The following is a 25,998-nucleotide window of genomic DNA, read 5'->3' as shown; positions in this document are numbered from 1 at the left end:
AATGTAGTTAAGTTAAAATGAGGTAGACCCTACTCCCATATGACTGGTGTTCTTCTAAGAAGAGGCTATTAGGACACAGATACTCACAGAGGAGAGAGGCCTCAAAAGAAACCAACCCTGCTGACACCTGGATTGTGGACTTTCAGTCTCTAGAACTAAGAATAATTTCTGTTATTTTATATGCCCAGTCTGTGGTACTTTGTTATGGCAGCCCAAGCAAACTAATATACCCCTAGTGCCACATGGCTTAGCCCAACTTCTGTGGGGCTGAGATATGTTCTACTTCCTGTTAGTCCTGTTGCTAAAGGAGGGAGCCCTACAGTAATTAGTATGAGATGACTAAACACACAATGCCCGACACTGGGCAGGTGACATGGACAGCAGTTTATTATTCACACATACCTCCAATCTGGAAAAGGAGGACACCAGACAACATGCAGGACCACGTGGGAGAGGCATTGACGATGGAGTGAACCAGCAGGGCTGTGGGAGGCTGCCCTTGCAATAAGAAGAGGATGAGGTCCCCACTCATTCCCACAAGAAGATGTGATTGGCTTGTTTAAATAATCCATGGGCTGACAAGGAGGTGAAACCTATTTGTTTGAGGGCTGAGTGGGATTCAGCTGGTCTAGCTAATAGTGGGCCTAGCCAGGTGGGGAATATTTCCTGCAGGTTGGGGGGTGGTGTACATCTATTGAGAGCAGGGGACCTAATGGTTAGATCTTTTGGGCCCAGTGAGGCTTGAAGATATTAAGGCAGCACTAGAAATTTTAAGTCCTACAATACAGAATGTGTTCCTGACCTAAGGAAAATCCTTGCAAGTCTCATGGCAGTGGACATATATGGGAACTCCTCTTACAGCAAAGCAGGGTGAGTGCTGACCAGCAACAATGCATTCTATTCCAAGTTCACGCTTCAAAAACAGCGATACCTGCCAAAATGCTAACCCCAAGTTTGCACCAATTTATTCTCTTTTCTATAGTGTATTATCAAACAAAGAAAGTCAACTTGAGAACAATAAAATGTTACACCATAGATGTTTTAAATAATCTCCATGATTATCAGTAAAGGTGAAACTATTTTTATATTTATATAGGCCACTTGTATGATATACAAATGTCCATGTCCTTTGTCTAATTAGCTACTGAATAGTTTATCTATTTTTTTCATGTTTCAAAGTTATTTGCATATTATAAAATTGTGCATTCCAATAATTAAAACCATTTGAACAACAACTACACACACACAAACAAGTGTGTGTGTGTGTGTGTGTGTCACTCTGATTAAATTGCATTTTACAGCCTGTAGTACACCTTGTCCTAGCTTGGTTTTTACTCTAGATTTCACGGTTGTCCTACCCAGCTTCTTCACCCAAAATGCAAGTGCTTTTCCTTCCTTGCCAGACAGATAGGTAGATGGGAGAGGCAGGTGTGGCCTTCATTATCAGTAGTTCGTTGATGTGAAAAGGGGCAGCACATCATTTAAACTTGAGCCAGTCTTTTTGCAACTTACAAAGTTAAACAGCTAAAAGGAGTAAAATAAGGCAATGCTTCTGGAATGTACAGTGCACGTCGGTGGTGCCTCATGACAATTCTCCTGCTTGCTTCCCCTGTTCAGTTGTTTCTTTTGAAGGCAGTGGATTTTTCTCTTATGTTTCTGTCTTCTTCAATTTTGACTTATTAAATTTCTCAATCTCAGCCATATTGGGTTTGTCAGACGTAGTTATGGAGGAAGCAGAGTGAGGCAAATGAATGAGCGAGTACGATCTGATCAGTGGCGGTAGCAGAGTGTCTTGTTTGTCTATTTTTAAACATTGATTTGTAGGAGTTAAAGGAAATATGTATCTGAATATAAATCCTTTATGGACATAGTGCATATAGTCTTTTGCAGTATAGTAGTTTTGAATTTTTATGCAGTCAAAGTTGTCTTACTCCTATCATTTCTGTGCTTCATATCTTTTTAAAGGTCTTTTCTACCCCAGTGTTATAAATTGCTTTTATACTTTTAAAGTATTTTTCTGTGTTTATGCCTTTAAGAGGAATTTATTCTCATAGGATGTGAGATAAGGATTTAACTTTCCATTGTAATTGTTCCAGGAATCTCTATTTCATTCCATTGTTTCATGTATCCAGCTTGGTGCCAATATTTGAATTGCTAGGATATGTGTAATGTATCGTGTAATGTATGCATGGTTAGTCATGTGTTTATACCTAACAGGAACATTTTCTCCATTTCTTTTTTTGAAAACTTTCTTGGCTTCTTTCTTGTATTTTCTCTTCCCAATAAAGTTTAGAATTATCTTGTCTAGTTTCATAAACTATCCTCATGAGGCTGTATTAAATTTATAGATTAAGCTACAGAGATTTGAAATTGTTCAAGTACAGGATTTTTTACTGTATTTTTTAAAAAATTGACATGGAGAAATATCTTGATGTATTTTTTCTAATTATTAAGATAGTTTATATTATTTGTGGATTGGCAGAGTTAATATTCATAACACTAGACAAATAAGAATCAGTGGGTAGGTTATGATAATGTAGGTGAACAAATTCAATATTTTATGGCAAGTTTTCTTTCTAAATTTCAGTGAATAAATACAACTTTCTGTAACAAACATTGTGACATTCCAATAAATGCGGTTTATAGATAATCCTTGAGTATATGTTTCACCAAACTTTGTAGTTATACATTAAATATTACAGGAGCATTCTACTTTTACCTATTAAACATATAAGAAGAAATGTAGAGAGGAGCACAGGCATTTCCTCTTCCCACCATGATATGTGCTCACGCAGGAATATCAGTGTACTCCAAAAACAGGAGTCATCTGGCAAAAATATCACTTTGTCCGCTATGTTCAAGGATCCTATTCAACCAGATATTGTGAACTTTGTTCACACTAACTTGTGCAAAAACAATAGACAGCCCTATGCTGTCAGTAAATTAGCAGGTCATCAAATCAGTGCTGAGTCTTGGGGTATTAACAGAACTGGGGCTCGAATTTTGTTGTGGAGACGGTTAGGAAGAAGAGTCAGAGCCTGGAAATGCTTTTACTAACATGGATCAGGGAGAGGAGGAATGGCGAGGAATGGCAATGCTAGCAGCCCCCACCCCTGTTTCCATGGCTTTTTTATTCTCCCTCACAAAGCTGGCTTTGCAAAACATCATTAGTTACTATCAGGTTAGCAATTACAAACTACAGCCAATTCCCAGACTCAGCCTCAAGGCCACAACTGTTTTATTAGCTATTTCTTCTCAGGTAACTTTTTCCCATCCTCATCCCTAGAGCAAGAAGTCCCAGAATAGGTCAGGCGTGTGCACCCTCCCTGCAATGTGTCCTTGGGTGCAAATCCACATCTGCTTCTGATGACCTTGTTGCTCCAAGCACCAGACATCCCACCAGGACTGCAGGTGTTTCTTACAACAGAATTCCCAGAATTTGAGGTGATGGGACTCATCATTCTGGCTTGGGTGCTTTTGGAAATATGTGTCGTGGGGGCCACATGTTTGCACCAACCAAAACCTGGTGTCATTGGCACCACAAAGAGAACACAATACAGCAGTAATATGCCATGTGCTCTGCCTTGGCCTCCTCGGCCTTACCCGCAATGATCATGTCTAAACGTCATCATATTGAGGAAGTTCCTGAACTTCTTTTGGTGATTGAAGATAAAGTTGAAGGTTACAAGAAGACCAAGGCAGTTGTTTTGTTTCTTAAGATACTTAAGCCTTCAAATGATACCAAAAAGGCCCGTACTTCTTGGTGAATGAGAGCTTGTAAGGGCAAAATGAAAAACCATCATCGTATTCAGTGCAGGGGCCCTTGAATCATCTGTAATGTAGACAATGGTTTCATCGAAGCCTTCAGAAACATTCCTGGAATCATTTTGCTTAATATAGGCAAACAACAGTTTGAGACTTGCTCCTGGTGGGCATGTGAGCCATTTCTGCATTTGGACTGAAAGTGCTTTCCACAAGTTAGATGATCTGCATGGCACTTGGCATAAAGCTGCCTCCCTTAAGAGTAACTACAACCTTCCCATGCACAAGATGCTCAATATAGACCTAAGCAGAATCTTGAAAAGTCCATAAATCCAAAGGGCCCTCTAAGTACCGTGCAATAAGATTCATCTCAGAATCCTGAAGAAGAATCCATGGAAAAAACCTGAGAATCATGTTGAAGTTAAGCTCATATGCAAAGATCATGCCCTGGCACACCATTCTTTGCCAGGCCAGAACCACAAGTTCCAGGTGGATAAAGCAACAACAGTGCTAGAAGCCAAATCAGATGAGAACGGGGCTGGCTCCAGGCAAGAAGGCTGTGGTGAAGAAAAAGGAAAGAAGGTTGTTGGCATTACAAAGCAGAAGCCTTTGGTGGGAAAAGGGGCTGCAGCTTCCAAGAAACCAGCTGAGGGGAAGCCCATAGAAAAGAAACTCATCATAGAAGAAAAAAAGCCTGTGGCATAAACTTAAATTTGTGTTTTTCTGTAAAGGTCAAATCACTTTGGATAGCTAATTCTGAATAAAAATATGATTAAAGAAATAGCGAGGAAAAAAGAAATGTAATTATATATAAGTGTAAAATTAAGAATCTTGTCTCTTTTATCTGTTATCACTTGTTGATTTTTTGAGACCAAATAAAATCATTTCTTAATTTTCCTTGTCTCAGTTACTGGCTAAGGATCAGCCTTTAGCTAAAACCACAAGAATGACAATTCATTATTTCAAGGTTTCTCACTAAATACTCCTCAAACTCATGAGTTAGGGTTCTAATTATGATTTTCAACAAAAATGAATCTAAATTTTGGAGTTCTATTTCTACAACGTTGAGTCTTAAACTCTTTGAGATCATTTATCATTTACAAAGACCTTTTGTATTTTCAGTAAGCTATAATTTCTTTGATATAGATCTTGTACATTTCTTGTTAGGCTCTTAGGATTTTATAATTTTTGTCATTATTGTGAATGTACCTCTTTTTCTCCATTGCATTTAAAAATGTATGTAAAGATATTAATTTTTATACATATATCATTTGATTATTGTACTGAGATTTGTTTCTACCTTTAATACTTTTCCAATAGAGTCTTTTGTCTTTTTAGTTAAATAATCATACATTCATAAACAAGTATTTCTTTTTCTCTTTATTTATAACATGGATCCTCTGATTTTACTGTCTTCTTCCACTGCCTAGAACCTCAAATATCTTATGGAAGAGTAACAATGACAGTGAGTGGTCTTGTCTTCCAGAATTTAATAGGAATTCTGATATTTTTATTTAAGTGTATAATTTGCTAGAAGTGTCTGCCAGACACATTGTTATCAAATTAAAAAGGTTTTTTTCTGATCAAAGTTTATGGATTTTTTTTCGTACAAATCTTGGGTATGTGTTGAATTTTATTTTATTATCAATTAATATGGTCATTTCTCCCCATTTTAGTCCCTGGTTTATTACCCTAATAGATTTCCTAATGTTAAACTATCCTTGAATTCTTAGATACACTCTACTTGTTTGTGATATGGCTGCAGAGTAGGGTACTACTGACAATGAAATGCTTCAGAAATGTCACTTCTCGCTTTTTATTGGCCAGAACTAGTTTCTTGGCTACATCTAACTAACTTCAAGAGAGTAGAAGTAGAAGATGACTAGATATTGTTGACATAATGTCTGTCATTTGGTGACATTCTCATTTGTCATCCAAACTAGAGAATGAAAGAGGGAGCAATTAGTAATGGTGCTGAGATGATAGGAGTGTTGAAATTTTAATACTTATATTTGTTATTTTTTGGCCTGAAGGTGTATTTACTTTGATGAATATTCCTCCCTACCCCCAAATTCAGGTTTGCCTGGAACCCGTGCATGTAGCCTTATTTGAAAATAGGGTCTTTGCCAATGTCAAGTTAAGATGAAGTCATACTGGACCAGAGTGGGCCCTCCTCCAACAGCTGGTGTCTTTGTAAGGAGAGGGAACTCTGGACACAGACATGCACAGTGGGCAGCCTGCCCTGTGAAGATGGAGGCAGAGAATGAAGTAAAGCTGCCATGAACCAAGGAACACCACAAATTTCTGGTTAGCATCAGAAGCTAGAAAAGGAGGAAGGATTTGCCCCTAGAGCCCTAGGAGGCAACATGGCCCTGAAAACACCTTGATTTAGGACTTCTGGCCTCTAGAACTGGGAAAAATATATATATATTTCTGTGGTTTTAAGTCATGCAGTTTGTGGAACCTTGTTATGGAATCCATGGTAAATGAACACAGAAGGCACAAGGTTCTTTGTATCAGAGGCTGAGTCATTTAAACCTCACAGTATATGCAAGGCATGCAGCACCTCTACAACTCCTTGGCCCAGGCCTTTACCCTGGGGCAATGTGAAGCAAGCTGGCAGGACACTTTGTAGAGGAGGGACAAGGGAAAACAATTTTCTCTGCTTATAAAGGAAAGGAGGCAGCTGTTCCCACCCTTTCTGAGTATCTCCTTGGAAATAAAATGGGCCTGAGTCCTTAATTAATCCTTTGCTATATAAATAAAATCTCCAGAAGCAAAACAGCGGGGCGGGGGGGGGGGGAGGGAGGGCGGATGGTGCAGGGGAGTAGGGGGAAAGGGGCTTTTTAGACTTTAAGAGTTCTCTGGGTTCTGAGGCTCACTCTTTCTTGTAATACCCATACCTAGGGAGATAGCTGCTCTCTTTTTGCCACCTTAGGGGTTTAACCTAGGGACCTAGGTTGGTCTGTGACATTTGGCCTTCATGGGGAGACAAGAGAAGTTTTATTATTTTTTCAGATCAAAGAAATTAACTAGACAAAAGCTACAGATGTAATTCTTGTGGCATACACGGAGCATCAGAAGGCAGGGCTTTTTACAGGAGCATGGGAAATGCCACAGGGTGTAGCCTAGGAGTCTCCTGGGAAAACCAGTACACATGGTCACCCAATCTCAACACAGGGTGCAACACACACCCTGTAGTTAAAGCTGGAAATTAACTACATGCATGAATGAGCACACACGCACACACACATGGACACAGAAACACACACCGTCGAAGATTTAGACATTTATAAAATATGCCAGGGGAAGAAATGTGTCAAAAAGGCAAATCGTTTTAGAAAACTTCTGTAAGGAGAACCCACAAAGCAAAACTACCAACCTTCAATTATTGTATTATGAGCAATAATAGTAAACAAGGAATGACCTAAGCAAAATTTTCTTTAAAAAAAGCAACAATGGGCAGCTTTTCTGCTGGGACCACCATCTTCCAGGACTTCGCTAAAACAATCAACACAAAGGGGAGAGGAGGCACTGCTCTGTGTTCTGCGAGCCTTTTAAAAACATAGAGTTGCTCCTTTTGCCATGAACATGCAAACCTACACGAAAGATAATGGTGTAGACATCAAGGGAATGCGTACTATTAAAAAATAAATGCTCTACCAGTGTTCCCACAGCAAAACTGAGGAGTCAGCAGTGTACCCAGCATGCCCTTGGCATGGTTGTAAACAAATGAGTTAAGGGCAAGATACTTGCCAAGAAAATTAACGTATGTATTGAGCATATTGAGCACGCTAAGAGCCCAGAGAGCTTCCTGAAGTATGTGAAGGAAAATAATCAGAAAAAGAAGGAAGCCAAAGAGAAAGGCGCTTGGATTCAACTGAAGTGCCAGCCTGCTCCACCCAGAGAACTTTGTGAGAACCAGTAGAAAGGAGCCTGCACTGCTGGAACTCATCCCCTGGGGATTCATGGCAAGTGGGCTTAACAAAAATAAGACTGACTACTGGACTGTAAAAATGTTTCTTGTAATTGACTAGAGAAGTGTGATATCTCTACCCCCAAAGAAATATTTAAAGCAAATTTTGTGTTCTAATTTATTGGGTGATGTTTTCACTATTCAAATTTAATGGTTTTTTTCTTTGTGAAAGATGTAAAGTGGTTTATTGTATAACACAATTGGTTAGGAAACTGTCAGTTATTATTTACAAAATATTGATATAAGTTTGAAAATAGTCCCTCTAAACCACTATGAAAAAAAAAAAATTTTAATGAAAGGTTATCTGTTGCATTACAGTTAAGCTCAGGGAAAGCTGATTGCTCATAATTGTATTGTAAATTGAATAGCTATGTTTAAAGATCAGGAACTTGCCTTCGAAGCCTGCTACTTAAAAATAAATTGTTCAAAGCACCTTGTCTTTTGTGAGTTACATATTAGTTCTGCATTACTTTGACTTTTCAAGGAACAGGGCTCAGAAAATAATAGTGTCAGTGATAATCTAGAACTAGAATATCTTTTTTATTTCAACCAATGGTAAATATTTATATAGCAGTTAATATATTCTGCAGCTTTCTACGTGCTTACAGAATTTACTCATAAAGATTTGGAATTAGTACTCTCTTGCCTATTTTACATAAAAGGACGCTAAGGCACAATTAACTTGCCCAGCGTTACAGGTATAAGTGTTAGGCAAAGATTCAAACCCAGGTGGTCTGGCTCCATAATCAGGTCTTAATCACTAGTACTATATTGCCTTCTATTAATGGGAACATTTAGAAGCTAATTTCATCATTGGAGCATATTTAGGTTATTCTGTTGCTTCCTGGGTATTTTTACTTGGATATGGCAAACATCTCAAATTCAACATACCCAAAAGAGAATTGATCACATCCGGGGTATTCTGTGATACCTGTAATAATAACATAAATTTATTTGAAATGGAAACCTTGACTTCTCATATTAAGCATTCTTTCTCCTCTATTAGACTTGAGGACAAGAACTTGTTGATTTTTATAACTTTACATTTTTATGACTGATTTTGAATCTCAGTCAATGCCTAGCTTAATTCAATGAATGATGGTTATAATTGCCCTTAAAGATTAACCTTAATCATTTCTGTAAACACCTTATCTCCTAATATGGTCACATTCTGAGATACTGGGGGTTAGGACTTCAAAGTATGAGTTTGTGTCTGTAGAGGAGGGGACACGATTCATCCCACAGAGTGGGAAGGCTGACCCTGGTAAGACCCGCCCCTAGACCATAAAACCCAGAGAGGATACTTCCTTAACATGATAAGATGTTTATTTACCATGGAAGTAAATAAAGAGCACCCAAATGAGGGCAAACAAGACTATTTATTCAGAGTTTGCTGTAGTGAGGAAATCAGCCAACATTACCTGCATTTGGGAGACTCTCAAAGGAGTGGGAAGCTTTATGTGCACAAAGGGGAAGGCTCGGGTGTGCCCTGGTGGAGGCTGTGGCCCTTGGAAGTGGGGGCAGCTGACTAGAAGGGGGCTTTTTGTGGTTGGTTAGAGGAGCATATTTGGCTTTTTCTGGTTGGTCCAGAATTGGAATAAGGGACAAAAATTAAGGAAGCTGCCAGGCATGAATCAATTCTCAGCCATTTGGGGCTGATTGTTGCAGGATTGTCGTGTGGCTTCTGAGACTGGTTGTTAGAGCCAATAGGCTGGCTTCCTGCACTGACAAGAGAAAGTGGGCTCGACGTGAACTATTTTTGTAATATTGTCCTGAGGTTCATCTAGTTAACCAGGGATGAAGTGCAAGTTGTGAAACTTGGTCAGGAGAAGGCTAAATTACCACTGGTTACAGATAATGTGATAGCACATGTAAAGATACAAGAAAAACGGAAAACAAGTTCACATAAAATCAATAGCAATTCCACATAAAATAATATCCAGTTATAAACTGGGAGAAAAATATTGTTCATAATATCCACACATTATTAGAAATAATATTAATAAGAAGTGTACAAAGTATATATGAAGAAATACTCATGAGAGATAAAACAAGTTTTGAATTTTAACACATGGGATAATATTATGTCTGGGATAAAAATATAGAAAATTTAAAATGTTAACTCTCTTCAGATTACTCTCCACTTATAATCACAGTGAAAATTTTACAAGCAAAAGAAAATTTAAGTATGATGTAAACCACAGGCCGCTGGGTTTTGCTGGGACTGTGATTTCATTGCCAATAGCAAGTCACAGATACATACGCATGTCACAGTTGTAGTGGATTTCTCAAAATATTCAAGCTCATCATCACCTCGAAGCTGTTTTTCTAATGTGTTAGTAAAGAAGTACATATATCACTATGCCACAAATTATGTTTTTAAATTGTGTTCCAATATAATTGGTTTCCTTTGTAAATCCAAGTATTTTATTTATTCATTAAATTATTCTGGAATGGGGACTGAGATAGATCGTATTTTCCAAAAAAAAAAGTCACAGCAATATATTTCATTCCACTAGCTCTTCTATGGGTGACTGTGTGAAGACCCTGTCAGGGTAACCTCTAATTCCTACCCCTTGAATCTGGGCCAGTCCCAATGACTTCTCTTAACCAGAAGGATGTGGGAGCAGCAATGATGCTTGACTTGGGAGGCGAGGCCAGAAAAACCCATGCAGTGTTTTCCTGGGTCTCTTGGAATGTTCATTGTTTCTTGGGACCCAGCCCCCAGCTCTGAGGAGCCCAAGCCATGTGCTGCCTTTTAGTTGACAACCCTAACTAGGTCCACCTTCAGCACTAGATGTGAATGGAGAAGCCTCCAATCCACTCTCCAGTCTTCTCAGTCCTGCCAGCTGAGGACCCAGACATCCTGGGGTATCTCGTCCAAACCACTGACCTGCAGACCCATGAACATAAATAATTAAATGATGGTTGGTGTCCACCACGATGTCTGTTGGGAAGAACGGAAACAGGGTCTGTGGGCTTCACCAAAGTGGTCCGAGACAAGTGCAACTCTGAACCAAAATATTCCTTGGCTCAGTCCAGAGGTGATGCTGTAGCAATCTCAACCCTGCCACCCAGGGGCTCCTTGGATGCCCAGTGCAGCTGCAGATCTGGGCATCACTAGCTACTGCGGGAGTCCAAATGGGTGTGACAGGTGCAGGAGCACGCCAGTGGGTCAGTAAGTTGCTCTTCAAGCATGGTGGTATTGATGAAAGGGAAGACCTGGTGGCCTCACAGTTCTGGCCAAAGTAAAATCCCATACTGTGCTTCTTCTTGACTTGAAGATGGAGGCAATGGGGAGTAAGGGCTGTGACCCCAATGGGGGCGGATACCTAAGTAATTGCAAGTCTTGGCTGCAGACCCATGCAAGGTGGGCACCCATGGTGTCTCCACACTGCAGAGGAAAAACAGAGGCTTAAAGACTTGCCAAAGCTCACAGGGCTGGCACCAGAGCTGCACACTCAGTCACTGTAGTCTGTAGAATGTCATCAGGACATTTTTTCCTTACATATCGACTAAATAATTCCAATTTTGTCTTAAAGAATAAACAAGTGAGAATCCAGCAGAATTGCATCTTATAAGAGCTGCATCTAGAGTGAGAGTGTAATTAGAACACATGTAGAGTAAAATTACTACTGAAAACCCCTAACACAGGCTTACCCCACCAGGAGCAGGATCCTTGCAGTACAAAAGCCAGGAATGATAAGGCAAGGCATTCCTCTACCATCGTTTTGATTTTATTGTCAGTTCATATAGCTAAATTTTTTTCTAAGTGAAATGTGTACATTATACAATTCCTCTGTGATCAGGAAAATTTAACCAAGAGGTGGCAGAGGAAATGGACCATGAGGGCAAGCCAGCCCTGCCTGGCCACACAGCCACGGGGAAGTAGCCACAGCCTCAGTCGTCCTCCCCAAGAGTGGGGCTCCACCACCCTGTTACTGAGACATTCTCTAATTTCAAAGGGTGATTTCCAGGCCTCTTTTCCATGTTCTAGTTAAAGCTTTCAACTCCAAAATCTCTGTGTCCTTTATCATGTAGTTGATCAATCACAGACTGGTGTCATCATAAGAAGAGGCAATTAGAACAGACTATCATTGAGGGAAGACTATGTGAGGGCACAGGGAAAAGATTGCCATCCACAAGCCAAAGAGAGAGGCCTCAGAAGAAACAAACCCTGTTGACACTCAGAGACAATAAATGTCTATTGTTTAATCCACCTAGTTGGTGGTATTTGTTTTGCAGCCTGAGTTGACTGATGTACTTTGCATCTATGGACTCCAGTGACACACAGAGCCACCTGAGGGAGGTTTCTTTAGTCTCCTCATCCCCTCTACAGCCCTAATCTGCTGCCATCTGACCCCCCACCCCTAGTTCTGGCCAGCACTATTGAGACAGAACTTTCTGCTTCAGTTTTCTGCATTGCTGCACGAATTCTAAAGTATTAGCCTTTTGGAGACAGCAAGCGAGTGACAGCTCTGATGCTCATTGTTTAGTTTACAATAATAATGTGGGGATCGGAATAAATGTATACTCCTAGACAATGATTTATACCCAAGAGTGCTGTGTGCCCTCCTTGGCCCTTGTTTTCCTATATTCTGGCATACTTCATTTAATAAGCAGAAAACAAACTGACCACATGCACCATCCACTCAGCTACAGTGTCTCTAAATTCATATCATACTACTGGGAAATGCATAAGCCTACCGAGTCATCAACCAGATAATTCAAGATGCTGTCATCACATGGGATGCCTGCTTTCTTTTTACTGGTAAAAATGGTCCATTGTCAGTTAACAGGCATTGAGAGGGCTTCATGCCTCAGAACCCAGCGCTATCAGATGGACTTCATTTTGATGAGCCAGTTATTGATGCCCAAGTCATTTGAAGAGGTTGAGAAAGGAAACTGAACACCCAGCCTTAATCCCTCTTGTCCTTCAAGCTATGTAGCCAGAGAAAGCATTTGAGTATTGAGGATGCCAGTGTCTGTGGAAGCATTGTAAAAACAAAAATAATAAACTCTTCTGCTTACATTCCCCAGCTTTGAGCAGATGAGAAAGACCAAGGCCCCACTCATACAGTGGGTGCATGCTTTACACTTTGCATTTTAACAGGGCCAGACTTGCGAGCTGAAGCTTGCATGGTTTCATAGGGTCCACATTTGGCTTGTGCTCAGCTGTGGCCATCTTGAAATTCTAAATAATTTTGAACAAGGGCCCTGCAGTTTTGTTTTTCATTGAGCCACACAAATTATATAGCCAGTCCCACTTTTTAACCGAAATGGAACATGGTCTCAAAATGGCAATGCACATACTACTAAGTGAAAGAAGCCAATCCGAAAAGTCTACAGTCTATATGATTCCAACGATATAAAATATTGGAAAAGGCAAAACTATGGACACAGTAAAACGATCAGTGGAGGGACCAGTAGGTGAAGCACAGAGGAATTTTAGGGTACTAAAACTGTTTCGTATGATGCTATAATGATGGATACATGTCATTATACATTTGTCCAAATTCATAGAATATACAACAGCAAGAGTGAAATTAATGTAAACTGTGGACTCTGGGTGATGAAGACATGTCATATAGGTTCATCAATTTTAATTAATGTACCTTCTGGTGGGGGACATTGATAATAGATGAGGCTGTGCACATGTGGGGGCAAGGGGCATTTGGTAAATCTCTGTACTTCTCATCACTTTTGCTGTGAACCTAAAACTGCCCTAAAGCAATAAAATCTACTAAATAACAATGTTCTAGTGAGCGTCTGGGGATGGCAAAATGAAGGCTGTTGGAACCAATGTATAAGTGCTCAGACTCAATGCCTGTCCTATGAGAACTGAGGGGTTAGAGGGTAAGTCACTGTGTCACGCCCCAGATCTGCAGCCACAGGGCAATAGATCTATCCTCTGACAGGGCAGGCCTGTGGGAGTGTTGCTGTGTATGCAGGATCTCATTCCTGTGACTGCTTTCCTGGGAGAGGGCCCAGTGTCGCCAGCCCCGACACTGTTCTGGGAGGCTAAAGGCACACCTACCTGTGCAGAATGCTGAGCAGTTGTAGAAGTTTTTTTGGTTTGGTTTGGTTTTTCTTTTTTAAATAAAATTTTGCCAAAGATAAATCTGAAATGTTTTGTTTAGTTTAAATTTTTTTTTTTTTTTTTTTTTTTTTTACTTTTTGTGGTTACTATTACTAAGATTGGGTTTGCTTTGTTTTTTATGCTGGCATTTTAGGGTATTCTTATTTCACAAGCAAAACTTACATTTTTAAGTTTTAGAATAAATCTAGACAGGCTGCCATTGGAACTCTCCAGTCTTTAAAAATCTGTGATTTATTTAATGTCATTGATTAAAACCTGGCTTCCAAAATGTTTTCTGATGAGATACATGCTCAGTCTGGGTGTCTGGAAGGCTGTGTCTGCACCAGAAACCACGTGTAATGACCTCACCTTTCATCTTCCTGAAGAGGATGCTGACTCAGGTCGACAGCTGGATGCACCCTTGCCTGACTGTCATTCCTGAGTCATGGGGATCCATTGGGCTGACTCTGGTTCAGTTCTCAACACTGAGAGCTTGGTTTTGGCAGGAAATGCAGATTCGGCATTAAGAAAACAAATGTTTCCTGAAGCTGTAGAGAAATGCAATCACCTTTGAGCAGGAAGCAAGTGAGCAGTCAGGCAGCAGAAAAGCCTGTTTTCCAGTCTGTGTGGTTCGTGTTGCCAAAAACAAAGAGAGTCCAAGGTGACTGTGGTCACTGGGAAATGTAAGTAAGTGAGCTGAGGTGTCCACTCATGTGTTCTGAGGTTGACATGGACAGAACCCCATTGACTATCTCCATCTTTATAATCAGTCACACCATGATCATGTCATACAGATACCTTAGTTAAAAAAAAAAAAATCTAATATGACTTTTCACTATCTCATAAGTAATTCTTTACATACTGAAAGAACACAACACACAGACACATTGGGAGATCTGGGGCACTGAAGCATGTATGATATATCCACAGCTTGTCTAGCACTCGGGGATGTTGGGCTGTCCCTTGCCACCCACATACCTCTCCTTACTTGGGGGGCATTCCCGCTGGGGAGGCCTGGCTACAGGCCCATGGGCTGTCCTCTCCATATTTCCCTTTCTGGGTGTCTGTCACCCCCAACTCCACTCCCTCTCCTGGCCAGGCACTGTTTCCCAGGCAGTGTTGTGAAAGGAAGTGCCACAGGGTCCACCGCTGCCAACTGGCTGGCCTCCTGACCATGGAGAAAACTTCCCACTCTGGGCTCACTTTCCAGCCTGCACAGTGAGAAGGTGGTGCTTGAAGCTACCTTTCTAGCTCTCTAAGACATTAAGTTAATCTGGGAGCCTTCAGGTTAGAACCATGGCAGTTCCTGGAGAAACCTCAGGCTCTCCAAGGCCTCTGCTATACCAAATGAGCTGAGGGGGGCATTCTGGTTGGTGCTGAACTTCCGGAGCAGCTCCAGAGGCCTCTGCATCCCCCACAAAGGGCGGGATTGCCTCTTGTATTTTTGGTCTCTCAACTTTGCAGCCCACACTGCTCTGAGCAAATATAAATCGGATGTTTGTCCAGTACTTTAAGTCTTGAATGGCATTTCCAGATTGATCATTATACTCAAGGGATATTGGCAAGCTGGCTGAATCTCATTTAACACGGGAAAGGCTCGGGGTGCAATGGAGAGAATTCAGACTTGGAGTGAAGGGAAATTCAGCTTTGATGCAAATAATCTTAATAATTTCACACAAGGCATTGTTCCATTTGTGCCACATTTTTCTTTCCTGAAAAATAGGAATCCTGCAGAAATCTGGAGTTAGGTTTGATGGTCATGGCCTCTCACACACAGCAGTGGATGGAGAAGTCCCCCTACAGATCATAAGCTTGCTGGTTACCACAGCATGGTCAGAGTCAAAAGATGGGTGGATGGCCTGTCAACCTTCACTCATGTTTAAAAATTGTATGGCCTCTATACAGTAAAGTACATAAATCTTAAAATTAGAGTCTGATGAATGTTTAAACATGTTTATGTCCCTTTAACAACCATCCAGATAACAATATAGAATGAAACCTTCACCCCTTGGGAAAAAAAAAAAATACTTTTTCTTCTACCTCTTAGGTTCAGGCACCAAGGCATGTGAATTAAACTGACAAAAATAACTGGAGAGAAAAAACTAGAATGTATTTACATGTGCAATGTGCATACATGTGGAAGAACTCTGTGATGCGTAATTCAAAGGGGTGGTTAGAATTTGGGGTTTATGTACCACTGTAATGAAGGGCAATAAATTGTGAAGTGACAAGACAAAGGAAAAGGGGTGTGGCTTCTCAGGGCAGTAAATTGTGGGAAGGTAAAAATATGGGGGAACCTAATAGAAGATGTAGTAAGATTTGTCATGCAGCCCATCTCAGTGCTTTGTCCCTAGTGATAATGGTTTTTTCTCCTCCTGGTATAGGAGACCAGGAGCACCTTCACAAAGGGGAATTTATGTCCTGCTTTTAGGCAGGGAGGGCAGAGAGCTTTTCCTGTGTCTGCTGTTTCTCATTTGCCTTCAGCTCAAATTAATCCTCATGCCAAAGTGGCCTATTTTGGGGTGGCACATTCTGCTACCCTTCACCCCAAAAGACTCAGTCATGTCCTTGCTCAGTCAATCCTACTTACCCCCAGGGAGCCACTGTTATGACTATCTTCACAGATGTTTTCCTGCCCTAGCACTTTATGTAAATGAAGACTTCAGGGTCAGTTATGTTCACTAAGACCCCTTTCCTGCGCACTTTGGTCTGGCGTCTTTTGTTTGATGTCTTGTTTTTGAGATACCCATGCCGTTGCAGTATGTGACTTCACTCAGCATTGGTAATGTAGCTGCATAGCAAATGCTAGGTTCAAGGTTACTTTGGAACTTTGAAGGTGCTGCACTTGTTTTCTGGAATTGAACATTGCCGATGCCAGACAGAGGGTGTTCCTTTGCACACCATGCGATGCCGTCTCCCCCAGGGCAAGTGTATTCTTCCCTTTCTCTTCAGCGTCTGGGCACTTCATAGTAACATATCCATAAGTGAGGTTTTTCATTCATTTGCAAAATACTCTGTGGACTTTTTGACCTTGACTGCAAATTTTCTTTCTTTCCTTCAAAATATTTTAAAATAATGAATTTCAATTTAACTTAATTTGTATTATTCACTCGTTTTTATTTTATTTTTAAAAACTTTAATTTAATTAAAAAATTATTTTCTCTCATCTTTTCCTAAAGTTTCTATTAGACAGATTTTGAGCCTCTCTCAATCTAACTTTTTTCTAGTTTCCCAACTATTTATCTTTTTGCTGTGTATTCTTGAGGATTCTTCAACTTTTACACCTTCCATTATTATTTTTTAAACTTTAGCAGTCGTATCTCACTAGAAAGAACTCTTTCATATTGTCATAATGTTTTTTCTATTTTTAGATGAAATTCTGCCCCACACATCTTGGACGATGCTAATTAGAGGGTGTCTGCTTTGTTGGTTGATTCACTGATGGCTTTTAGGTTATTTATTCCTTCCCATTGCACCTCCTCCCAGGTCAGCTCCACTTGGCTCAGTCCTTCTTTTTCACTGCTGTATTTCATCTTCATATGTAATCCTTAATGTCCATTTATGGTACATGAGGTCATTTTATTTTATTTATTTTCTGAGTTAATTTTTGAGGTGGGCTTCCTTTGCTACTGGCTTTCCTTCCAGCTCTCTCCACCCTCCATGGGGGGAAATTTTGTGTTCGGGGCAGGGCTTGCAGATCAACTTGCCCTCTTTGCAATGAAAGGATGGTAATTGAGGTCAAATGTCAGAATCGAGGTATCCTGGACTCAGCTCTCCCATTCTGACATTTTCCCCAAGTATCTGCAGATTATTCCCTCACTTCTAAAGGAAGCATTCTCATTGCTTCCTGCAAGGGCAATGCTGGGCCATGTGTGGGCAGTGGCTGGCAGACTAACTTTTAAAGACAACTTTTGCTCCCTGCTCACTCCTGCCATAAGATCCTCCTGCAGCCTCTTCCTCTAGCTGATCTGCTGCCCTTCCCTTCAAGGCCCACCTACGTGTTCTGAGAAGTGCCTTAACTTTCAGAACCGTCCTGACAGTTACGTTCACCAAGATCCCCTTCTTGCCCCCTCCACTCCAATGAACTGACCCCTTCAGTGCCATTGTCCTGAGTTCTTGGAAGCAGAAAACAAAGGATGGCATCATGTCTGTCCTCCTGGAGTAGAACCTTATCCAGGTAGTCAAGTAAAAGGGTTGGTTTTTTTTTTTTTCTGCTTTTCATAGCATAGTACCCTTGCCTGAATTGTATGACAGTGTGAAGAATCATATAAATGAAACTACTTTATGGAGCCAGAGGAATTGCCTTACACATATCATGGCTCGAATCTTTGGATGCTAAAAGAGGAAGACTGAGCTTATAGGAACAATTTGTCCCAAAGAATTGTTCACAAGAATAACAAGAAAGCATATATTATGATTATTGGACTGGTGACTACTGGACTGAAAATTAACCAGATTGTTTAGATTGACATCACTATGTTATGTTATGTTATTTGTACCAATAGAAATGCCTTCCTTCTACTGATGTAACTGTTTCCCTTCCCTTTCTCAAAAATATTCTTTTGTTTTTCTCTCCTAATTAGAATACTATTTGTATTTCTGCCTGAATCAGTGTGTCCTGAATAGCTATTCTTATTACTCTCAATAAAAACTTGTTACTTCTCACTTCAAAAGGCCTTTTATTTCTAGGTTAGCACAAATTCCATTGGCTGCAGTCTGTACCCAGGAAAACTCCCGTCATTACCCGTGAAGCCATCAGGCTGTCCTGGACACCTCCAGCTAAGTTCAGGTGCAAAGAGTCCAGGAAATGTGAGGAAGGTGTGAGGTCCGCGCTGGGAGGTGAGTTGGGCAGCACAAGGAAGGAACAGAGAGACATCAGGGCCCAATACTTACCCTCCGATCTGTAAATATGTTAGCTCCCTAAGTCTTCTCACTTGTGAAGTGAGAACCATTCTGCCTAGGGATGAACAGTATCCGGCTGAGAGTCAGACTCACAGGAAGTGCTCAAGCAAAGGCAGCTTTTAAAGTCCCTGCTAAGACATTGCCTGAACTGTCCACACTGGGCACTAGTCTCTAGGAGCTGGTTTATTTTGGTGCATAGCAGGCAGTCCAGCGCCAATAGGGAGAAATAACCAAGAGGAAACATAAGGTCAAATAGAACAAAAAGAAAACCAAGGAGAGGCCTTGGTTTTCTGTGGATGTCCACAACCTTCTAGTACTATTTGCTTCTAATGTCATTCCTAAAATCACTGCAGATCTCAGAGAGCTTTTGTTCATGCGAATTATACCTATAGGCATTTATCATATTAGATTAAACCCAAGAAATGTTAACCTACTTATTAATTCTTTGAAAGATAGAAATAACAAGCTCATTCAAAGTTAACATCTATTAAAAATAACTATATTTTCTTAAAAAAATCAGTTTAGTTGAGAAGGGTGATATTATTTGAGGTTTTGCAGATCACTTCAACGTCCGGCTTAATGGCAGACAACCGGACTCTTATATCTGCTTCCACGTTCAGCCTGTTGTGGTATTACACACCATTTAGCTTCTGGGAAACTCTCCTGCACATTTGTGAGAGAATAAGTGTAAAAAAGGCATATATTAGATCAGGGGTCAACAAACTCTGGCCCACTGCCTGTTTTTGTAAATAAGTTGTATTGAAGCCAGTGGCACCCACCGTTACCCTTCTCTAGGGCTGCTCCACTCAGCAATGCTGAGTGGTTGTGACAGAGACCATAGACCTACAAGGCCTAAAATATTTATCTCATCCTTTTCAGAAAAATTTTGCCAGCCCCTGTCTTAGATTATTATGAAAAGAATTTTGACTCCGTAGATTCCTGAAAGGGTGTCAGGGAACTCCAAGTGTTCCCAGGCTTCACTTTGAGCACTGCCAGTGTGACAGGATGTTTAGTCCTTTCATCAGTGCCTGCCATCCAGTTCCTTGAGCTCAAGGACAATTCAGAATACTTGTCCTCATCTTCCTAAACTGATTCGTGAATTCATCAATGTCCACTGAAGCACTGGGGATACCTGGTGCTTGTCTCAAGTAGCCTCTAGTCCAGAGGGACTGGCAAGTGGGCAGCAGTGGTAAGCACTCTGACAGAGGTGAATGGAGGGCTACTGAGGACACAGCCGAAGAGATGGGTTGACCAAGTGGATGCGGAAGGGAGAAAGACGACATTTATGGCAGAGGGAAAACATTGCAATGTTAAGCACCTGCAATGCTCTGGTTTGTATGGAACAGGGAAATCCCATTAGCACCCTGATGTCCTGAACTTGGATGCCATAAGAAGGCTTGATACCCAAGACTTAGTTGCTGATTTTCAACAGAGGGCAGCTCCTTTAGGGTAATGCTTCTGCCCAGGGCAGTGGAGGACTCCTTTCCTGGACCTACAACCTCCCCAGGCTCCACCTACCAAAGAGCAGTAGGGCATTCACACTTGACCTTGGCATTTTGAAGTCTGTGAGCATATAGTTTTGTCACAGTAGAAACTTGGGGATGTTTGTGTGTATCCTTTAATGTGAAACCCTCACTATAAAAGCTTTAGGTTTGTGCAGAGAGGAAGAGGTGAGAAACAATGAGACACCTGGGATTGGAAAAGGTAACAAGGTTGTGAGTACCAGTTTGAGTAGGCTCCCTTACAATGATGTGTTCCATCCTAGAAGTTAAGAGATGAACTTAACTGTACAGGAGAAGGTTATATTATATATTAAACCCAAGCCTTCAAGGCATGTGCTACTTAATGAGGTAACTGCCATGAAGGGCACACAGTGATTACATTTGTGGACAAAGCATAGAGTTCTTGTTTGTAATCTTTGAGGTCACCTCCACAAATATCCATAGACGATATCTAATAAGTGTGGGTCTTTGCACTGGTGGTTCCTTTGTTAAGTTAGGGAAAAGTATTGGGGCTTGATGAGCAACTAAGGAAAGACATGGCTCCTACGACAGTCATGTATTTTTGTTGCACCATCACATCCTTGTTTTAAAGATTTTATCTAATAAATTGAAGGCTATTGCATCCACTGTTTCAAGAACAACAAAAATGATCAGACATTACTAGAATAAACATAGCCTCAAACTGGAAACTACCCAAATACTCATCAATAGAAAAATGGATAAATGAATGGATATACCTCACTTATAGTAGAATAGTAGAAAGGATATAGCCATACAATGGAATGTCACTTAGCGATAAATAGAAACATGTGCAACACCAACAAAATGAATAAACTCCCTCCCTCTTTCCTTACCTCATCTTTTTTCTTCTTTACCTTTTATGTTTTATTTGTAAACTTACACTTGTAATTTGATAAAAATTAAGATGCTATACATGTATTAAGAGCCATGTCTTTATCCACTTTAACAGTTTATTTTAAATTTCTCTTTAACTAATACAAATTCTTTACTGGAACCTACTTTTTTGACGATTTCACAGCTCTCCTATTAGTATGTAATCTTAAACCTAAAAGGCCCTAATGATTCCTAACTGCATTCTGAGGAATATGCCCCATTTCGTTCATTCACAGAAAATATAATGAGGCACCGTCAGGGCTTGGAAGTGGCCTGCTCCGGGAAGTTTCAGACTCCACTCAAGGAGAAGAGCAGCTGGAGTCGGAGCAGCCAACAGAGATGCAGATGCTTAAATCTCTGTGTCAAGGACTTCCAAGTGTGGACAGAATAAGACTTCAGGACAGAGGGCACCTAAGACCACTGTTGCGCCCACCCAGAAATGCAGGCCAGGTCCTTTGCTTAAAAAGTGCTAATGGATTTGCAGTGGCCGTGTTGTTTGTCTGGTGGTGTTGGGAAAGCAAAAGACTCAGATCCCATGAGGCCGGACGCTTCCGGGCTCTCTCCTGCTCCCGTTTGAAATCTGCCCTGAATCCAATGGGTGGCTCACTTCCTCTGCATTCTCATAGTAACTTGGCCCTTTCCCTTGACTATCCCTACTTTTTTTTCTTACAACTAAGAGCTTTAAGCACACACTACTTTGAAAATCAAAATATCCTCTCCATTGGGCACACCTAATCCTACAGTGGAGAAAGTGCCTCAGGTGGAAGGATTGACTTTTGAGTTTATTTAATGTAAGGTGTTTTAAACTTTTATCTTTCAACACAAGCTACAGGAAAAAAAAGTAATACACTGCACTGGGGCCCATTTGTACACACACACACAGCATGCATGTGCACACACATGTGCTGACATATAAAACACTGCAAAGCAAGTCAGATGAGATGATATTTGCCTCTACCATATGTGATTTATCTCTTCCCATCTCTCTACCTTTCTCTTCTAATCCATTCTCTCCTGTTAGATTCCGTTAAGAAAAAATGGCTATTAGCCTACTGACTTAATTTAGGGGACCATGAATGACTGTACCTTGCAGAGATGCTGCTTGGATCATTCTTTCTATGATATTCTTATAGCTCAATCTCCTGAGCAGAACATTGTGTCTCATGAGATTTTTTTCTACTGAGAGGAAATGGACCAGCAGCTAGCATGAGTATTTCTGCTTGTTTAAAATCTATTTCCCATCAAAGATAAAACTGGCCTCTGTCTGGCTGTGTGCTCTTGGCCTCTGCTAGTTCAATTACACAAGGTTCCCCCAGAAACTAAGCATTACAAAACTTAATTTCCGACTATGCAAAGCAAAGGACATATTTTGCCCTGGACTCTGGATCCCCTCTCTGTCTGGGTATGTGCAATCACCAACATTGTTAATATTTCTTCTTTATGTCACCTTCCCTAGGTATCTTCTATTAGGGGCTGAATTTTGTCCCCCAAAATTCATATGTTGAAGTTCCAATCTCTAGTACCTCAAAATGTGACTGTATTTAGAGACAAGGGTCTTTAAATAGGTGATTAAAATCAGAGTATTAGGGTGAGCCCTATTCCCATATGACTGGTGTCATAAAGGAAAGGAGATTTGGACACAGATAGGACAGAGGGGAAACTCATGAGGACACAGGGAGAAGACGGCCATCGGCACACCAAGGAGAGAGGCCTCAGGAGAAACCACCCCTGACAATACCTTTATGTTGGACTTCCAGCTTCCAGGACTGTGAGATGGTAACTGTTTGTTACTTAAGTTGCCAAGTCTGTGGAGCTTTGTTACACAACCTGAACTGACTAACACAATCCACTAGGTTTTTCCAAGGTCTTAGGAATGTTTTGCCCAAGCTCTTTCCCAGGCTTTTACCATGTTTCTACAACACTGCATTCCTATCTTTGTTGTTGGAATTACCACAGGTCTTTAATGTGAGCTATGCATTCCTCCAGAGTTGTACTTACATCCTGGTATAGAATAGTTTGTCAATAAATGCTCGCTTGGTTGAACCTAAAATATGAAACTTAAGAACGAATATTGTGTCTTTCAAGACTGTCTCACGAATTGTGTTATAAAATTTTCTTTCTCTTTCTTGAAGAAGGCTGGCCTTCCTATTCAAAGTGTATTTTATTATTGACTTTTGCCTGCCTGCCCAATTCACTTAACAGGTAATTTCTACCGCAGATTAACTCCCGATGATGGTCAATGAACAGTGCATTTCATAGGATAAAATGCACAGCCTGCCAAAGGGACTTACTCAACAAATTTAATGGAATGCGAAGACACAAGTATCTAATTAGAGCCCATGGGCCAATGGTAAATATAAACATGTTTCTGGGTCAGATTATTTTTTAGTCATAACAATAAGAGACATAATCAGTGCCTGTATGTGGTTATTTTTCTGCGTGTATAGGAAGAACATGTGCTTTTCACACTCATAGTAGCATAATTAACTATCTCATATGTTCTTTCATAATATCACATGTGCTCTTATCACATTTGCTCAAACTCCGCCTTAGCCCTTTCTCTGTAGGTCTCTGCGCCCTCCAGCTCCTGCCCCAGGTTCTCCTTCCCTCTGCTCTCACTAGTGGGCCTGGACATGGCAGTTGTGCCTTGGCTCCTTGATGCTTCTTCTAGATCATTCCCTACTCTTTCTTTCTAAAATCTCCTGCTTTGACTCTCTCATCATGGATGCTCATACCCACCACACCCTCCTTGCTGCAGCTGTCTTCAGGCCCCTAGCAGGTCTCTCTCCTTCTTGGCACACTTCCCACTGTCCAACACTGTTCCTGTCCTGCTTTCTGGGATTTTAGAATTCACAGAGATGGCCCGACGTCCTCTCCCTCACCACTTGAGCATCTCCTAGACTCAGAGACAAACACAGCCTGTGATGTCACTTTCTACACAGCCCGGGGTTCTCAATTATTCCCTCCCCTCTCTTATTTGTCATTCCTGCTGGCAACCCCTACCTGGCTCACCAGCCCGCAGGAACACATAGCTCACTTGCCGGCCTCATTACAGTGATCATGATCCTGGCGCAGGCCCTGTTACACTCCAGCGCATACAGCAATCCTGTCCACTCTGTCCCTTTTCCTCTCTCCCCAAACCTCCAACACGTCTCTTCCTCATCTCTAGCCAACGAACTCTATGTCTACTTCACTAAGGGCCTGGAAGCAGTTGGAACAGAGTTCTGAGCATTCCCTCCCAGCATGGCCTCCCTTTCTGATTTCCCTAAATTACTGATCTAGAACCTTTGAAACTCCCTCTAAGGGTGCAGGATCCAAGCCTTTAGACCCAAGCCCAGCCTCTTCCTCCAGAAATCCTCCCCTCCCTCATCCACATCATCTGTTTTCCCTCATTCTTTCTCCCAGATCAACAATACCCTTCGGCTGCTGCCCAACATCTTCCTCCTTGTTTCTGGAAAATACTGCAAAATAGTTTCCATAGCCACAGTCTCTCTTTAACTCTCTCCCACCAGGCTCTGCCCATACTTCTCACACTAACCCTTGGCCTTCTTGGCTATCAGCACACTGGACAGTGTGACCCTCCTCTTCCTCAGACATGTTCTTCAGAGACCTTCCTTCTCAGTCCCCTCTGCTTGCCAGTCACCCAGTTCCATCTGGGCCAGGTCCTCAGGGACTCAGTGTCCACTGCCCTTTTGCCCTACCTTATCCCTGGGTAAGCTGGTCTGAAGCCACCTCTTCACGACCATATACATTCTCAGCTGGTGCTTCTCACAGCTCCAGCAGCAGCCAGGGCCTAGTTGACCTCTCAACTTTGATGACTAACACAGGCCCCAAATGTAACTTGTCCAAGAAACAGAGGTCTTTGCCACCTGGTCTCTTCTGGCACCCTCACTGAAAGCCCACACTTGCTCCTCAGGCTGTTCCAGCAAATGTCTCAGTAACCATTTGCCCCATCCTTCCAGGGCTGCACCCTCAAGCACTGGAGTTATCTTGTATTCCTTTCACTTCTTCAGAGTTCCCCCATCTGATCCATCTTTCATAGTCCCATAATTCTGGCCCTGTTCCCCCTCCCAGCCCAGCTCCAAACCCTCACCACCAACAGCTATTACATGCCCTATTAGTGGAAGCACTCACTGCTCCTCCCAAACTCAAGGCCTCCAGCTTCTCAGGATGAAGATGCTGCACTCACTCTCAGACCCTTCCTAGTCTGGGCTTTGACCGCTCTCAACCTCATCTTCGTTTGTCTCTTGGTTGGAAGGGGAGCCCCCAGGACAGCAATACTTGCTTGTCCACTGGTTTCTCACTCTCAGAGCCTTACTTGGCATGCGGGAGGCGGGCAATGAGATTTTTTTCTTTAAATAAAGAAACGAATGACTTTCTGATCCCATCCTATCATCGTTTCCTTCTAGCTCTTGCAGGGATAGGCATGGTCTGTAAAGCCTGAAATATTTATGATCTGCCTTTTCTTAAAAAAGTTTGCCACCTCTGCCTTCAGCTGTGATCTGAACACTTTGGTCCCCACTTGACCACAGATTTCTTAGGCTGGGTGCACTGAATTATGTACGTTTTCTTTTTTGGAAGTTGGTGAGTTTTCTTTTTTCTTTTCTTTTTTTCCTGGTTAATTTTCTTCCCTCCTATTTTCTTAGGTATGAGGGGAGGAAAATTCTGTCCTAAGGCTTCCAGGCACATCTTAACCCATGGTATCTATTTTTGGTAGTACATTTAGTTATATATGAGATAAATTAAGTGACAGTCTTTAATAAACTTTAGAGTTTTCAATAAATGTTGGAGTATTGTGGTTTCCTCTCAACCACCACCTTTTTTAAAGCAAGGAATCCAAACACTTGTTCTGTAGGGTTTTCTCCTCCTTTGCAGTTTGTTTT

The 25,998-nt window shown here is 41.3% G+C and overlaps 2 pseudogenes; one reads left to right on the top strand and one right to left on the bottom strand.

Moving 5' to 3' along the window:
- Positions 1 to 1,582: 1,582 nt before the first annotated feature.
- Positions 1,583 to 1,814, bottom strand: LOC118615084 (annotated as a pseudogene).
- Positions 1,815 to 2,776: 962 nt separating this feature from the next.
- Positions 2,777 to 4,467, top strand: LOC107505375 (annotated as a pseudogene).
- Positions 4,468 to 25,998: the final 21,531 nt, after the last annotated feature.

The sequence above is a fragment of the Rousettus aegyptiacus genome, unplaced genomic scaffold (assembly GCF_014176215.1).
Source record: "Rousettus aegyptiacus isolate mRouAeg1 unplaced genomic scaffold, mRouAeg1.p scaffold_m13_p_3, whole genome shotgun sequence".
Taxonomy (NCBI): domain Eukaryota; kingdom Metazoa; phylum Chordata; class Mammalia; order Chiroptera; family Pteropodidae; genus Rousettus; species Rousettus aegyptiacus.
Note: the sequence above shows the minus strand (reverse complement) of the source record. Positions and strands in the feature narration are given on the sequence as shown.